This window comes from Cupressus sempervirens, chromosome 8, assembly GCF_028749045.1.
Source record: "Cupressus sempervirens isolate cs-2001-9-10 chromosome 8, ASM2874904v1, whole genome shotgun sequence".
Lineage (NCBI taxonomy): Eukaryota > Viridiplantae > Streptophyta > Pinopsida > Cupressales > Cupressaceae > Cupressus > Cupressus sempervirens.
Genome location: NC_143125.1, coordinates 296,324,051 through 296,342,522, shown reverse-complemented (window position 1 = coordinate 296,342,522; position 18,472 = coordinate 296,324,051). Strand labels below are relative to the sequence as shown.

The 18,472-nt window shown below is 33.9% G+C and overlaps 1 pseudogene across 1 annotated transcript in view; it reads left to right on the top strand.

Moving 5' to 3' along the window:
- The first annotated feature begins 2,660 nt into the window (after nucleotides 1-2,660).
- LOC149542591 (origin of replication complex subunit 4-like) overlaps nucleotides 2,661-18,472 on the top strand; it is a 264,049-nt pseudogene continuing 248,237 nt past the window's right edge. The window contains exons 1-5 of the transcript XR_016355108.1: nucleotides 2,661-2,738; nucleotides 2,771-2,815; nucleotides 3,063-3,143; nucleotides 3,235-3,291; nucleotides 3,710-3,757. The product of XR_016355108.1 is annotated as an origin of replication complex subunit 4-like (transcript). The remainder of the gene's footprint in view (nucleotides 2,739-2,770; nucleotides 2,816-3,062; nucleotides 3,144-3,234; nucleotides 3,292-3,709; nucleotides 3,758-18,472) is intronic.

The following is an 18,472-nucleotide window of genomic DNA, read 5'->3' as shown; positions in this document are numbered from 1 at the left end:
AACTTGCATCGAACCCAGGAATTTCTGGCAACAAACGACTTTTAAGTCATTTTTTATAACATATTTGATATTGTTTTGAGTTTTGCAGCCTTAAAAAGTGAATGTAAATAGGTTATTTTGGCTTCTAACATCATTTGTGATGTGCAAATAGGTGATTTTGTGAGAAAATAGGTGATTGAGCAAAAGTAAGTTTGTGCAAGGAGGAGTTGGAAGATTGGATTGTGAGCTATATTGAAGTGTTTATGTCTCATTACTACATGATTACATCTATTGCTGAGTCAACTAATGTGGAAGAAGAAGAAGAAGAAGAAGAAGAAGATTTAATACATTATGATTAGTTGAAACTTGAACTTGAAACAATGATACTTGAACTTGCTGTTATAATTCATGGATCATGATTTAATTTTAATGCTTTGAATCTTTGATGTTGAACTTGAAAATTGAAATATATGATGGTACAATCTTGATTCATGATGCTATGATTACATGTTTAAAGTTTATGCCTATGGTGTTTTTATTGTTTAAATGATTAAATCATATGATTTTATGATACTCTACTTCTAGGCTTCATAAATATGTCTATATATAATTTTTTATAATTTTCACATGATTTTGTACGAAAGAACCCAAACGAACTGAGAACCCTTTCCAAAATTTTCTCGTACTGGCAAACCAGTGCTTTGAACTTGTAATTCAAATCGAACTTGAACGGTAACTTAGGAAATAGACTGTAGCAGTATTCATCAACCAGGACAACCACATCTTCTTCAAGCTATAGTAATAAGAAATATGTCTTCGAACAAAATACATAGATGGCTATTGATTGGAAACAAAGATGCATATGATATATAAACAACTAACAACATGCGTTTGTCTGTTGCAGAAAAGGGACAAATTGGAACAATAACTAATTGTAAAGGTGTACTATATTTGATAATTGTGGCGAGATTCAAAAAGCAAAATGACACTAATCTCTACCAACTACAAATAGCAAAAATATATTGCAAATTTCAACTAAAAATAATACACTACAAAGATTAAAAATTTGCATTCAAAACAATTTAACTGATAGAAGATTGGAAATATCAAATTTGAAAATGGTTAAAATACATGAATATATGTCTCCAGGTCAACTCCAAACAGGTCGCATTGAAAAAACTTTGGGAATTAAATAATTTATCTCTACTTATAACTTACAGGAAAAGAGAATTTGCTTGTATAACAAATAATGTATCTTTTATAAGATATAATCTTTGTTTGAGGACGCTTTTTTAATATTACCATTTGATTCTCTGTTTGAATAATTCAGACAATTGTATTCACTGTTTAAATTACATAGATACATAACATTTTAAGTAGACAACTTTCTACTCAAATTCTACATCAGCAGGAACAAGACTATAAAAGAAGCATCAACGACATTTCCAAAGGAATTTATTCAGATTCATCATCCAATTATTATTCAATCAGTTCATGCTAGTCCTTCGAATTCAAGGGGAAGTAATCCAATCTTGGATTGAAAAACCTATCACATAAGTATAGAGCATTAAATTAGAGACAGAGATTCAATATTGTATAGACAATACACAGCACATCTAAAACAGAGCCTATCATCAGCCAACATTACATTATGACCAATTTCAAGTATTATATCAGGCAAGCAATCAGATCAGATTGATAAGCAGCAGTATAATTCACATGTACCTCAAAGAATATATCAAGAACAACATATACTCTAAGATGAGTGGCAACATCATTTACATATTCATAAAGCAATATCAGAAACCACAACATTGTTCTAACTTGATCTATATATCATTGATAGCATTCATTCTTTATAATGTTCGATAAGATATGAATCATAACATCCACAAGTTGGATATGACATTACATATTTCATATAAGAGTAGTAAACATTGCACTCATATTAAGAAGATATCTGAAATAGCAACTTATATACATTCTTGACTAATATATATCGTTATAAATTTATAATCCATCCCATTGTTCTTGGATATTGATAGACATTGAGATTAATATAGTAAGACTTCTTGTCAGATAGATCGAACTTATTGGGATATAAAGATAATCATTGCAGTCCAAATTTAATTGTGCTGGTTTGCTATTGTTGTATTAATAACAAGAAAGTAGACAATTGCAATAACAATATTGGTACCATCCAAATTCATAAATTTTAAATAGAAAGAAGCCTCTTGCAATTGAAATTATAAGAAATTAGTCTCAGACCCTAAGGGATCATCTAAGGGAAAATTACATGTACAAATCCCCAAAGATTGTATCGTCTCATGTAAGCATTTCGATTATTTATATTTGTTCAAAAAAATCTTACACTTGTGCTGCTTTTGAACCAATTTTAAGACATCAGGCCTATGCCTGTAAACAAGGAAGAACTACGCAAACTCGGCTTACATCATGCAGGATTCCTACATGAATAATGATCAAATACTATACTTCTAGCCTTTTGAATTTAAATGCGTTAAAGACATGAAAGTTTAAAACTAAATTTTATAGGAAATATTATCCTGAATCTTGGAGTCTAAGTTCTGTTGTGGGAAGTATACAATTTATAAATGTAATACTGTAAATGTCATCATTTGTCTTTATTATGAAAACCAGAGTGTTTCCTACTTCCTAACAAAATGCAACAACAGATTGTGTTGATAACTGTTGGACTTCAAATGGACCACTACCATGACAGAGCAGCAGTTGAAGATGCTGTAACTCTTTTTCGCCGTAGGCTTTGTGATAGTTCTTCATTGGACCTCCTTTTACCCAACGCTTCAGAAAATTACAGGTATTACTTCTTTGGCCTTGATGTAGACATACACATTGCTATACTGCATGTATACACCATCTTTGTAGATTGATTTCCATAAATTTTGGTTCTTTCAGCCTTAATTATTATTTTGTTTATCTTTGGTTATGATTATGATTTCTTTTATCCTTAACTAAAAATATATTTTTCAAATTCTTTGCATGGGGCCAACTTCATCCCATCTGGCCATTTGATGTACTTATTCTTGGCCCTCTGTAAATTGCAGTATTTACTCTCAAATACTGTTACCAATACTTGCAATACTTCGGTCCTGCTTCTTGGTCCAAGGGGATGTGGCAAGTCAATGGTAAAATGCTATATTTGTTGTTAAAGTTGTATTAAGGCTCATAGTCTTCTGACAGGTAATTATTGGTTGGATTTATTCCCTATTTCCTTAGGTGTTGGAGCGTGTCATGAAAGAATTGCAACACCAACACTCAGACATGATCTCAATTGTAAGTTCCTAAATTTAGGAATTCTTGACATTCATGTTGATCTAAAGTTAAGACATTTTTAAACAACATTCTTACTGCCTATCTGAAGCACCGCTACTAGAAAATATTTTATCAATCAGTCCTTTAGAAATGGATTTTTTGGAATAAGCTTTCTGTTTGGTAAGATGTTTTGTACTTTTTGCAGGTATAATATTGATTTCTTGCACCCTACCATTAAACTGTTTCCCATCCAGTGAAAGAATCTTGAAGTAGAAGAGGCTAAATATGTTTATAGTCCTAGGGTTGTATGTGAAGTGTCCTTGAAAGTTGAAAATTTAAAAGCAAATCAGGGTGAATAAATAATACCCCTTATTCCATATATAACCATTATCAAGATCCAAGTATGTCTAAGTAGCACGTGTCTTTGTTTATGATTCAGGTTAGATTGAATGGCCTTCTTCACAGTGATGATCGTTGTGCTCTCAAGGTATGATAATATGATATGAATTCCTAATTGTTATTTAGTATGTATTTCACAGGCAACATTTATTGTATTATAAAAATGTCATGTTTTCTATGCTGAAGTCAGTCAACTGCTAAGGCTTTTTAGATTTTATGTCAGCTTATTTAGTTGGATTTTAATAATCTCATGTACAAAACACAAACTATATTCTATTATTGTTGTATTTCTAGCTGATTTCTTGCAGCATTTTGTTTAGTTTAGAAATTGGATATCATTTTTAATATTATCTTGTTCTTATTATTGTCTACCTTTGAGATCCATTGACCTATTTTACTTGGCTGTGAACTTCATTAATTTGGTCTTTCTATGACATCTTTTACATCATATGCTAACGTGAAATGATCTTGGCAAGTTGGTTGTCAAATGATCAAGGCATTCATTCAACACATTCATATTGCTTGGTCTATTATTTGTGGTTGGCAAGACAAAATTGTTTTGGGAACATCCCAATGAAGTTGAATTCCTTTACCTATTTGCCGTCATATCACTGTCTCACTCCCTTTTCCAAGTAGTCCATGATTATGACTTTTCCATTTCTTCTTTTCTTAGAATTTCCAGTTTTGTACACATTACAATTGAGGGTATATAGACTGGGCTTTGATGCTATTGACTGCAATGATATGTTGACAATGGTGGTTGATCTGAAAAACACAGATACATATAGGTGACTATGACATTAAGTGGCAATGATGTGAGGATTATAGGTCTATGATGTAATAAAAAATAGAATATCCACCAATGATTCGTTGGACAGAACTACCTATAAGAATGCACATACATCATGATGATCTCATATAAGAAAATAGTTGAATAGATTCAGTGAAATGTCTCCATTGATTAATATGATTGTGATGTATGTGTTCTCCAATGTGTGGCTTTACTTTTATTAGCATAATAATATACTCAAAATGGAGAATTTGATTCATTGGATACGATACATTAAATTATTAAGCCTCAACAATCAATGCGTAGGTTTACTTCGTAACTCAATTCACAAAAAATCATGCTTTGTATCTAGGTCATTTACTTTATGCAAGTAATTGCTTATTGTTAATGCACAGGATTTATTACGGTGCATAAAATATTGTTGTCAAATTACTATTGTCTTATTGCTTTACTAGGTTGAGTGAAATTTCCCCATTTGTTTAATATCTCAGTTACAGGTTGCGCACCATACTCCCAGGCATCGAATTGGGATGCATCAGTTGGATGTGCTACAAATGCACCTCCAAGTTGTGGATGTTGCTTGAAAGCGCAACTAATGCATTTGTCCAAGATGCACATCTTGGATGCATATAGAGTGCATTCAGACGCATCTAGAGTATATCATACTATCAAATGATTTAGTTTTACAAATTTGTCTATTTGATTTTTTTTTGGTGTGTGTAGAGAGAGAGAGAGAGAGAGAGATTCTAACACACACATTTATCAAATTCTTCTAACTATACTCGTACTCGCACCCATACCCAAATCCATACCCATAACTAAGCTTAATATGATTGTGATGTATGTGTTCTCCAATGTGTAGGCTTGACTCTTATTAGTATAACAATATACTCATAGTGGACAACTTGATTGATTGGATACAACATATGCATATACATATAGAATTATTAGCCGACTTTGATAAGAAGTTCCCTTTTCCTATCTAGTGGCAACAACAGGAAGGTACATCTATCATGGAAAGATTTCAATCCATCTTGGTAAACACCAACAAATGGTTGAAAAGTAAAGACCTTAAAAGAGTAAATCCTAAGATGGGCTTGGATTGTGAAAGTTTTGGTCCTCCTGGCAGAAAGTCATAGTTGGAAATCACAGGGAAATATGGTGCGTCATCTTTTGATGCTAAGGTTTCCCTCAAATTCAAATTGAAGGGAGGAAAAGGAGCTAAACCATCTCAAATCTCTTAACCAATTCAAGAATCAATGAAAAAATCAGAAGAATAATTGGAAACAAAATCTGATAAAGAAGATTCAGTTGAAGAAGGGGAAATCATGATCATATCTCCTCCAAAGCCTACACAAGCTTGTACATCTTCTATACATGAAGAACCTTTTTTGCATGAAGTGGATGACGATGTGGATTCATTCTTCACTATTTTTATTCCTTCCATTCTAGTCTCGGAAGTCAATACCATGGCTATTCATATTTCCTCTGCTGCTCCTCGCATCCCTACAAATGAACAATATGAACATTTAGCAAATGTGTTTGAGGTTTTTCCAACTTTTACAAGTGGTCAAGTTTCCCAACTTGATACATCTTTGACAAGGTTTGAGCTTTTCATGACGGAGTCTTCTTAACATGTTCCTATGCCTTTAGTTGTGCAGATTGAATCTTGTTCTATTACAACAGAAATACAATGAGGATTAATGCTAGTGGTCTCCACTGTATCTGCTTCTATGGATGAAGGTTTCAGCCTGCCTGCATGGTTGAGCAAAATAACAACGAAGAGGAGAAAAGTGGTTGTTCCTTTGGACAGTCTCCCTATTAAGAAGACCAAATCCAAATCTTTGAAAGATAAGATTGTTTCTAGAATTTTGGTTGATTCAGATAAAACCAAATTTGTTGAAGTTGCTGAGCCCCTGGTGGACAAACCGGTTAAGGAACTTACTCATTCTGTTTACAAGTTTACTAAAGTTGAAATTGGAAAGCAAAGCAATCATGTTTGAGTTGTTTGCAAGATGCTCAAGATGTATTGGCTAATGTATCAAAGAGAAATCATGAGTTATGGGAAAAGAAAAATCAACTAAAACAGGAGGTCTCTCATCTGAACGAGGTCATTCAGAAAATTTTTTCTCAGAGTGTTGTTGTTATGTCTCAAACATCCAACGATAGAAAACTGATTGAAGCTGCCAAGCCTTGGATACAGGAAATCATTTTTGAAGGAGTTCGAGCCATTACAGAGACATTTGCAATTCTTAGGTGCGTCAAAGAGATGAATGAAATGAAACGAAACTTAATTTCTTCTTTGACTCAAGAAGCAAATAATTTGAAGGAAATCCTTGATGATTGGGATGAAATGGTAATATTTGATCTGGATGCCTTGGTCTTATGTGACGTTCTTCCGTCATATGAAATGTTCTTTAGATAGCAAGGACTCATTGATTACAAAGAGGAAACGTTGAGGAAGTTGATCACAAAGTTGTAGGCGACCTTTGGAGATTGTCAAGCAATTGAAGCAAGTGTTACTTGTGATTTGGAATAGATGGGATGCCATGTTATTGATGAATCTGGTAATCTCATTGCAGTAGAAAGACTAAACTCAAAATACACAATTAGGATCAATGCTGATGTAGATTCCGAAGACTTTGGTTCACACACGATGAACAAGTTTGTCGTGTATAAATCTTTGACAAAATACTTGTTGGATACTATGGCAACAAATTCCAAAGTTGTACAAACAACATATGCAAATGCAGTGAGAGTAGAAGCCATACCGAAGACCATGGAGATTGCTAATCTTCCCACAGTTCGTGACATCTTTGTCAAATTTAAGGCACTAAGAAACAATCTTTAAGATTTTTTTTTTTAAAAAAATTTCATGTTAGTAGTTGTAAAGGATGCATTACATGAAAAAGTGTAATTACATGTAATGCGAGTTACATGTATGTAAAAGGATGTAATGCGAGTTGCATGCAACCCTTTATTTTCTTTTGTAGTTAGACTAGGTCAAAGTTGGTTGAGTTGCTCTCACTTTTTCCGCCACCTTTTTCTCAACTCCTATGCCTATATAAAGGAGTGCCCCAGCATTGTAAAAATCATCATTATCTTTATGCAAGAGAGCTCTGGAGAAATTGTGCCAGTAGAATTTTGTTTGTGTAAGCAATATTTTGAGAGAAAATGAATACAAAGGAGCATTTGAGACTTTAACTTTGATTAAGTGAGATTGTTATTTGTGTGAGTTGTAAATTTTGTCTATAATTCATCCAAGTTATCTTTGATTCATGTTATCTTGTGTTATTGGTAATTGTATCTCGTGAATTGAATAGAAAAGATTTAAGAAGCAATTGGAGCCAGAGCTTTGCCTAGGAGTAATTGTGGAAGTGTATAGCTAGAAGCTTTGTCTGTAGCTTATATTTTCGTTTTTAATTCACAAAATAGTTAAGTTTTTCTTACTTTTAGGAGTCTTTGTGCCCTAATTGTAAAGCTTTTCCACATAGAAGTACAACTAGACTTAGAGCCAAACCGGTACATTTCAGCTAACCCTTGAGTTAGTGAAGGTTTATCGATATCATGTTTCCAGCTCTTGATAGAAGTGTAGTTAGAAATTCACCTTGCCCATTACTTGCTCCACGAGTAAGTGGATTCTTTCTTGAAAGTTAAGAAGAAAGGATATTACAAAATTTCTCGACTTCTTGCTTACCTTGAGTTGATCCAAGGAATGGTGAGAAGGGAGAGCCTTCCCTTTAAGGTAGGAGAGACTTTGTCTCACACGCTGTGGCTGGTCATTCTATTTTGCAACTAGATTTTTACCCAAAACTATTGATTGCAAAATATCCACCCAACAGGTTGTTTTGTTTTTCAATGATGTAACAAGGCCCACATATAAGCCTTGTTATAGGTTCAGGGTTCCCAAAAGTCCTACACATAAATGTAGTAAATTCAAAATTTTAAATCCTAACAGTTGGTTAGGAGTTGGCGGGAATATGAAGTTTAATAAGTTTTGGGTTCTTTACAAAGCAAAAACCAATCAGAATCAATTTGGATATAATTGGCAAAGTAATTTTGAAGTCCTAACCATGATTGGTCTGAAAAAACTGTTCAGATTTGAATTAATTTTGAGAGTCTAAAGATCCATTCCTCTTTATGTCTTTTTGGTACCTTAGCAAATGGATCGTAGTTTCTGTAAAATATGTTCTACTAACTTGATCTAATAAATTCAGTCTGAAGAAGTGGAAGAATGAAACCCTAGGGTAGAGTTTAAGGAGGAATAACAAAGGAAAGGTGCATGGAAAGTGGAGGCAGGTATTGGATTTGAGGATCTACCTTATTGCGAGTGTGTTTTTATGATTGAAGTTAGCTACATATGTCAAGTACACGGTGAAATGACCTTTTGTTGAGTCTAAAAGTATTTGGATAGGTGGATTTGAGGAAATCCTAGTTTGGAAGGCCTAAATGGGAGGGTTTGTGAGTAGACCAATCAAATGGTTGAGTTTGACCAAAAGAGCGTTGAAATCCTTGGTTTTGGAAGTAAACAAGATTGTGTACAAAGTCTCGTGTTTTGATTCAAAGCCTAGAGGGCACTTGCTTTGTAAAAGTGGCCCAATTAGGCCTCAAACAGTAGTAAACTGCCATTTTCCGTACAGTTGGTCCAAAGGAATGGCACTTGAGCTTGGAGTATGTTGAACAACTCCAAAAAGGGTATCAGAAAAGCATATTTGTTGGCCTAGTGTTTTGGGAAAGATTGGAGAAAAGTCTAGAAAATAGTTTAGGAAAGGCTACTAGGAGGGTTTTGCCATTTTGCAACCTTCATATTTGGGTACTTGTGAAATAGAGAAATGATTTAGATTGTGGATGGTTGAAGGTGATGTCAAGCCTAGAGAGTTGGAAGGATAATAGAAGCCTATTGAAGAGTTGAAAATAGGATATTGTGTGATTGTTTGAGTAGTTTGGTGTGTGAAAAGATCAAAGGGTGAGTATCTTTGCATCATCATGTCAAATCACAGGATTTAGAGAACACCTAGATAGCCCAGTAGGAAATTCAAATGAGGAAGTTGCTATTGGAGGAATTGAAACTTGTACTATACACTTAAAATTCAGACATTTCCCTTCAATTAATAGGAGTATCATTTGTACCAGGAATCAAGTGAAACTTGGTCTCCATATCAGCAGCCCTTGAAGACAAAGGATACCGAATTACCTTCATCAATGTTAAAGTTCTAGCATGGCCCAAGAATTCAAATATCAAGAAAGCTCACACCATAGGATTTCAACATGGATGTTTATATAAACTTTGCACTTGTCCTTCTCAAGCCTTAATTCATGAATCTTCAAATACATGTGGCATTTTTCATACAAGATTAGGGCATCTCCAATTTTTGTGTTGTACCTTCAATAGAGAAAATGGCGACAGGTTTAACTAAACTTAAACAAGAACATGGAGGAACTTGCAAAGGATGTGCCTTGGGAAAGAACACTATAGAAACCTTTCATTATAGTGAAAGAAGATCTAAACATGTATTGGAATTTATTCACTCATATTTAAGTCGACATATTACACCAATCTCTTTAGGAGGATTCTTGTACTATGTTATTTTTCTAGATGATTATTTTAGGAAGACTTGATTAATTTTTTGAAATGTAAAGAGTCTGATGAAGTCCTTATGAGATTTAAGGAATTTAAAGCTAACATAATTTTTTAAAATAATAATACTGGGATTAAGAGGATGTTTAGTATTCCTTGTGACCCTAAAAAAAATTGGGTGGCATAAAGGAAAAATAGGACAATTGTAGAGCAGCCAAAGCCATAATGCATGACCGAAACCTTCATACCTTTTTTTGGGCCAAAGGCTCTAGTATTGTCGTCTATATTTAAAAGAGTTGCGCTCACTCCCTTTTGGATAACAAAACTCCTAAAGAAGCATTTATAGGGATAAAACCTAATATAGGCCACTTGAGAATCTTATACCCCAAGAAAAGAGATCTAAACTAGAACCCACAAGCAAAAAGAGAATATTTGTAGGCTATAGTGGAACATTTAAATCTTATAGGATTTATATTCGTGGACAAAAATCAATTGAGCTAAGAAGGGATGTAATCTTTGAAGATGTTGCATTCAAAAGATCCAAAGACATTCATGAGATGAACATTGAAGATCAGGAGTCTCCTCAAAATACGGAAGAGGATCATGCTTCTCTGAACTGCATTATTCTTTTGTTGAAAAGCATGTTCTTGCTGTTATTAGAAGTTTGAAAAAATTCAGGCACATGCTTTCAAATAATAAGATCAAAATAATGGTTTCTCATAATTCTGTTAAAGATTTCCTACTCAATAAAGATCTGAATACTAAAAGAGCAGGTTGGATTACAAAAGCCATGGAATACGACATTGAAATCAATGTAACTAAGCTGGTTAGAGGTAAGGGATTATGCGAACAGCTTGCTAGAAATGGGAATAATGATTTAAATCATGATGATAGTACTGTTTTGACCATGTTAGATGAGGAACAACCTGCTGTCCACAATATTTAGAATGATTGGGTGGAAGATATGATAAGATTCTTGCAAATAGGACGCTGTCCCGAAGGTTTGGAAAGATCAAAACGAAGGTATTATAGATTACAAGCTATTCCTTACTGTTTGACGAACAATATTTTATTTAAGAAAGATTTCCAGGGTTTATTGTTGAGATGTATTAAACCAGATCAGATTGAGCATACTTTGCATCAATTTCATGAAGGGCTAGCTTGAGGTCACTTCTCACCAAGAGCTATAGCTCTTAGGGCCCGTTTAGTTGCTGGAATAGGAATAGAAAAGTTGGAATACGTTTTCTATTTTTCTGTTTGGTTCGTCACTTGGAATAGGGAATAGGAATACATATTCCCATTTTGCCTCTAAAATGAGCTTATACCCATTCTAAAAAATAGCTGTTATTGGAATAGCCATTCCTATTCCCTTTATTACATGCCTATTCTCCATTCCTATGCCTGCGGCCAAATGGGCCCTTAAGGTGATGAAGGCAAGCTATTATTGGCCAAGCGTATTCAAGGACGCGCATCTATGGGTAGAAAATGCAAGCAATGTCCATTTAGCAATCTTATTTCCTATGAATGCAAGTGCTTATCTGAAATAATCTATGTTCCAAAGGAGATAAAACCCATTTTTACTAATAAGTTTGTTCCATGTGCAGATACAGGCATGAAGACTTGAGGCTATAGAAGGATCATGCATAAGTTACATGCATGAAGCCTTTTGGCTGAGTTTGCTCGAGCAAAGACAGAAGATATTGAAGACATTGAGGAGATCATAGAAAGGACATGCATAAGTTACAAGCATGGAACCTTTTGGTTGAATCATGTAGCGGCAAAGGACGAGAGGAGATTGTTGAGGGGGCATACATAAGTTTCAGGTATGGGACCTTCCGGTCAAATCATGGAGGATGTGTAAAGTTTGAAGTCTGAAGCCAAAGGAACTTCGAGTATTTTTGCAAATATATTTCAGCATATAAAAGTAAGACAGATGCAAGGATCCATGATTGTTCTTATTCATGTGCTTCATGTTCATCAAATGATGATCTAATCTATAAAAGAACGAAACAGTATGCTGGAATGTGTATCAGCAACAATAGTAATTGAAAAAGATTTTTAGTTGTAGCATAACAGGAACCTTATCAGCCATTACAACTTTCAAGACATACGTGGTGATAAAGTGAAACAAATGCTACATGCTGGAATGTGTATCAGCATACAAAGGCTAAAACATGATGAACAGGATAGCAAGAAAATGGCTATGGGTCAAATATCAGGATCATAGATAGAATGTTGAACATAAAGGGGAAACTCTTTTATTTTTACTATTTCTATAACCATCCACGATAGGAAAACAGTGACATCTCAGCTAACCAGCAGATAGTCATATTTATATCAAGAAGGAAGAAAGACAACGGTAACGGCTACTATTACCAAATGAATATTACAGTCAGCAAATAAACAATGTGATGGAGAATATATAAGTTAAAACCATCAGCAAGGATGAATACATAACATGGAGTGTGCCATTCAGATTCAGCAAATGGATAAGTTCAGAATTTCTTTTAACTGATAAACATTCAGCACTCATAACATTCGGCATCTTTGTTTCCTAAATTTATGAAAAGAGGTTATATGATCTTACATATCTTACATACAAATCATGGAAGGCATCTATCAACAAAGAAGTTTTGTTCATCATTTATTACAGTATTAAGAAGAAAATAAGACTCTTGTTCAAAAGAAATAAAACCCAGTATTTGTCATCAGATTCAACAGTAGTTTATGGTTATACATCAGATGAAGAAAGACAACAGCAGTATGATTTCTATTACCAGTTTCATTTACAGATTTAATGGCATTATTTTATGGGTTATCAAATGCATAAGCAAATTATGGGAAGTCTATTATATATTCACAGCCAGCGCTTGAATAAGAAACCCTTTGCAAATATTGAGGAAGTAGTGCCCAAATTTATGAATCAAAGCTAGAAGCTCAAGAAAAGCCTAATCCATGCTGCTCACAGCCTTGGAAGAGCCGAATCGAGCCCATTGAAAGGAAAGAATAGCATCTAAAGCTCGGATCTGAGCTCACAACAACACATGAACACGCGGCCAGGTAAAGGTCATACAGATTCAAAGCAAATCTATGTCGCAGCAACCATGAGAAAACCCCAAAAGAAATCTGAGCTCACAACAATACAATGAAGCCATTCATGCATATATAGCGCTCAGCAAATGAGTCCAAGGTAAAGCTCATACAGATGTAAGAAACCCGCAGCCATAACTCACAAGAATGGAGCCTTTTTTTTTTATAAAAAAAAAAAATGCAGGAAAAATCGTGTTCAACATCAAGAATGAAGCCACGAAGGGAAGAAGGCTCATACTCTTCATCAAGAAAGACGTCTTCATTTGAAGGAACAACAAAAATGACCCAGCAGATGGAAGAAAATAGCAGCAAGAAAACCCCATAGCTGCAGCTAGGGTTTCTGAAAACCTTAATCTCTTCCTTGATGCGTGAGAGCAAACAAAGACAAAAATGCCTTTTACCATGCCTTAACGTATTTCACAATTTTTTTTTTGCCCTTTGCAAAATTAGAATTGCATTTCGGGTCCATGCTTTTAAGAATGGATGAGTCTCATTAATATTAAGTTCCATGCGCATAATGTTTTTTAAGAATAAATAAATAAATAAAAATGTGCATGGGGTTTAATATGAATGATATAAAATATAAAAGGAAATATTGATCCTATGTATATTAAATGATTTATATACCTTGAAATCATTTAATATATATAAAATTAATATATAAAACTTATATTCCTCCCTTTTTCATATATTTAGTATACTAATGTGTTATAAATAAAAAATAATATGAAACACATTAATATATTAAATATAAGAAAAAAAAGAAAATTATAATTGTAAAATTAATAAATTAAATGGCTATCATTATAAGGCCTTTAATTTTATTAATTACATAAAAGGGGATTAAGTTGAGTTTGTGTTTTTTTTGCCTAAATGCAAGGAGAGAAAATGGGAAAGCTATTTTTGGAACGAGGGGGACATTCAGTTAACAAGGTGTACTCATTGAGGCCAAGTTTCAGTTCCAGTTCCACATGCAGATTTGTGAGTTATTTGATGATATTTTTAGCAGTTCATGGAGCAGTGATGATCAGTTATGCATGCAATTCAGATTGAGGGCTTATTTTATGCATATATTGTATAATTAGGAGCAGTTTCACATGCTATTTTTGTGGGTTACTTAGTGCATCCGAGTTTGATCTTTTTGTGCATGATTTTGGAGAGCTGGAGGCAGTTTTGAGTTATCCATCAGTTGGGCAGGTGGTTGAGTGCAGTTTTTAGAGGCTCCTTCATTTTTTTCATCATTTTTTGGTGATTTTTCCTAGGCATGATTTTGGAATCCGAGTTAGGGTTATTTTTCTATATATTGTACTTTCACCTCATTATGAAGGACCTTCTTTCGGATTCAGATTTTTCTTGCAGATTGCAGATTTTGAGTTGATTGTAAGGGCATTTGTGAAAGAGATTCTTTCAGCATTGATTATAGAGATACAGCGGTTCCTTGTCATAGATTCTTGTGCAATTTTGTGAATTTCTTGCTTTAATGTTGTGTTCGCCTTCATTATAGTTACATTCTTAGTTGCAGAGTTGAATCATGATACATGTGATTGCAGGTCTATGTTTGTGATTATTGCTTTCTTGCAGAAAATTGGTGAAAACTTAGGTATCCCTTTTAAAGCACGAGTTCCCAATCCTTATATAGAAACACTGTTGTGATTACGTGATTGTCTGATATTGTGAAACAATTGTCTTTTTTAATATTTTGTGCTGAAGTAATCAAAATTGCATTAGTAACCATTGGTGTATCACCTCACTTAGATTAGTTTTAAATCGTTCATTCTTTCATTTCTTACCTTTATCTCAAGTACAATATAGGATTAGGTGATCACAACTTAGGAACCGGCCTAACTTCCGGAGATTCTTCTCTCGTTTTAGGACAACCCACCACCCGAGAGAGTTTTCGTTGTTTCACAGGATAACTTGATTTTACATCTCGCTAAAGGCGCAAATCCTGATTGACAACAGGCACATTAGAGTAGAGGTGTGATTTACTTTTTAGATTTCAATAAGTACTATTTCAGCACAGTTAGATTCAAGTTTCAGCATGTTAGTTGTTAGTAATAAAGCTGGAAACTACAACACATCATCATCAATCTGCTATCAACACATGAGATACATATCACACAAAACATGGAATGAGTTCCGATGCCCTGAATCATACATACCTCATGGGTTCATAATAGGTTCATGATGACATGGTGTAATTTTCAGCCATTCAGTTGTAAGAAAATCAGAGAACATTTAGGCATATTGTTGGTACAGATCCTTTTGAAATATTTTCAGAAAAATGACAAGTATAAATTTTGGTTTTGAATTATGGTTGACTTGAATGAATATCTTGCCCCACAATAGTAATATGATGTGTTATCCACCATCATACTAGACTGATATATTGCTGTATACAACACGAAAATACTGAAAAATAGGAGGAATGGTCACTCCAAAACAGCTGGTATACCACCCTAGTACAATCATAAACGCACCACATTGCTGTTATGATGCAAGGTACACATTCAAGCTTAGTAGTGCAAGTTTTATAGTTGTTTTTCAATAGATTTTGAGTCAAATCTGCTAGGTGTCATAACAACCAACAGCCATCAGCCCTCACAACCACGATACAATTGTTTTGTCACAGAAAACAGATCAGAAAAGAAACCATGTTTATCTCTTTGCTGTGATACAATTTCATCCTAGTTGTCAAAATGAATAGCTACAGGATCCTATGGCAACTAACAGATTTGTTTATTAGTTCAGCTTTCAATTTTCAATTTTCAATTTCAGTTTTTAGTTTGGTGTGGTGAGGTGTGTTTATTTCAGCAATGTTTCAGTTTTTTTTTTTTTTCAAAATTTTGAGAAGGTTCAGTCTTCTAAATGCTAAAGATGACTCTATACCCAATGGATTGACAAGGCTGCTGGTCTATTATTGTTTAGCAAGCAAACAACCCTAAGAGGTCGCCAAAAATGTTATCAATTTAACATACCTCCTAAATTGCTATGTTATATGTTGAACTAAGTGTGTTTAGTTTGCTGACTAAGAGTGTTTAGTGGCTGATAGTACATATTGCAGAATGAAAAGAATGTAGAAAGTAAAGTACAGGAATCAGTAAACAAGAAAATCGATCACTTTTATTCAGAATACAAGTGCCAAAACAATACATTTTTTATTAAAATATCAAAAAAAAAATTGTTTTGATGAGGTACAAAGTGTTACACAGTACTTAAATACAATGCATTTAGATATCACAAGCATTCTTAGCTCCTAATATAATATCTGAATTAAACACATTGTATAAACAGAAAAGTACTGAAAAGACAAGATAAGAGGAAAGGCATCCATTGCCTGAATGGAAGGTTTGTTGTGCTGAATGTTGAAGGGTTGAGCCCGCATCTCTGTCTGGGAGTAAACTTGCAAAAATAAAAGAAGAAATGGGTTAGTTCATATGAACTGAGCAATGGATAACTTTCCTATCATCTATACTCTACTGTTCATACAACGTGGTTATTCAAATAACAATGCTAAAAGATAAGAAGGAAAGAGATCTGAAAAATAAAACATGTTTATACTAATGAGTTTGTTCCATGTGCAGAAACAGGTATGAAAATTGAAGTTGTTGAAGGATCTTGCATAAATTATACGCTTGAAGCCTTTCAACCGAATCATGTAGGGGCCAAGACTGAAGGACTGAGGAGGCTATTGAAGGGACACGCATAAACTACAAGCGTGAAACCTTCTGGTCAAATCATGTAGCAGCAAAGACTAAAGACATGGAGACACTGTTGAGGGGGCATACATAAACTACAAATGGGACCTTCTAGTTGAACCATAGCGGGAAACTGAAGACACGAGGAGATTGTTAAAGGGACGTACATGCATTACACGTATGAAACCTTTCAATCAAATCATGGAGGGCTCATGGTATTCTTAGTCTATAGGTTAAAAGATTTAAATCTTCACAAGTATACAGGCGGAACAAGTAAGGTTTCTAGTGATATATGATTTCAGAACAGTCAACAAAGAAGTATGTTTCTAGGATTAAAGATTTCTGAACAGCAATCAAAAACATGAAAGAACATTACAGATCAGGCCATCAACAGCATAAAAAGAAAAACTTCCATAATTTATATCAGCAAATACTCATGACTGCTATTTCATAACAAAAATAAAATGGTGATTACAAGTGATCAGCATGGTGATACATTACAAATATGAGATATAGGCCTTTTTTGAAAACGAAAGTTTAAATGTTTGGGATTGTTTGCATGGCATTGATTAAGATCATAAATTTCGAGCATAGACTGGAGGGTTCGAGTGTTTGATGGAGTGGATGTGTGATAATATGATTACCCAAGTTTAGCTTATTATGAACAAACAACAACAAAGTAAGAGGTTCACTATCATATCAAATCAGATTTATATATATTGTAGCAGCTTATTGATGTCAAAGACAACACGTGTGAAATGCAATGATAAATTAATATAGTATGAAAGATGTTGTGAAGCATATAAAAAGAGGATAAAATCAAAAGTGTACACAACAATAATAATCAGATTATAAAAAATGCACTCTATTTGTAGCAAAATTTTGAATAGCTTTAGAGGGGGTACAACAATATAAAGATAGAGCAAAGAAGCATTTCAAAGGGAGCAGTGGTCATTGTTATTAAAAGAACCATGTAAGAGAACAACAGATATGTTTCATCGATGACTACTTATACAGATCAAAGAAATGTTAATCTACAGCCGACTATATGCGGCAGTTCAATATCGAAGTAGCAATGAAGCACCCCATATTAGTTTTAAGAGCAACCCGTATCATGAAGATATAAAATATATTGAGAAGATGGAGTGGAGAATATGTGGAGATAAATGTGAATGGAAAGAAGAAGATTTCTAAACATTCGTATGGACAAATGTTTATGAAATTATTTATAGCAGATCTGTGGATGTGAAATTTATGCAGACCTCATGAAAAGAATAAAAGGATATCTATATATAAAGGAAATTGCATTCATCATTTAGAGGATTGGCTTTAGATTATAGAAAGGATTTCTCAGAAGGTTCATAAGCAGATTTGAAAGAATATATGCAGATCTGTAACATAAGTTTGGAATATTTCTAGCAGATTTAAAAGGAAGCTCTGTAAACACTCTCACAAAAATGACATTTCATTATGTACAATCAATACAATCTACAAGAAATATATTGGTAAAATGCTAATGGATAAAATAAAGGACATATGTTGGAATGCACATTAGTATACAGGGATAAGCATGCAGTATTTATTTTATGAACCCTCCATTTTGCATTATGCAAGTGCCCATGATAGCAAATCAGTTATTCCTTTTTA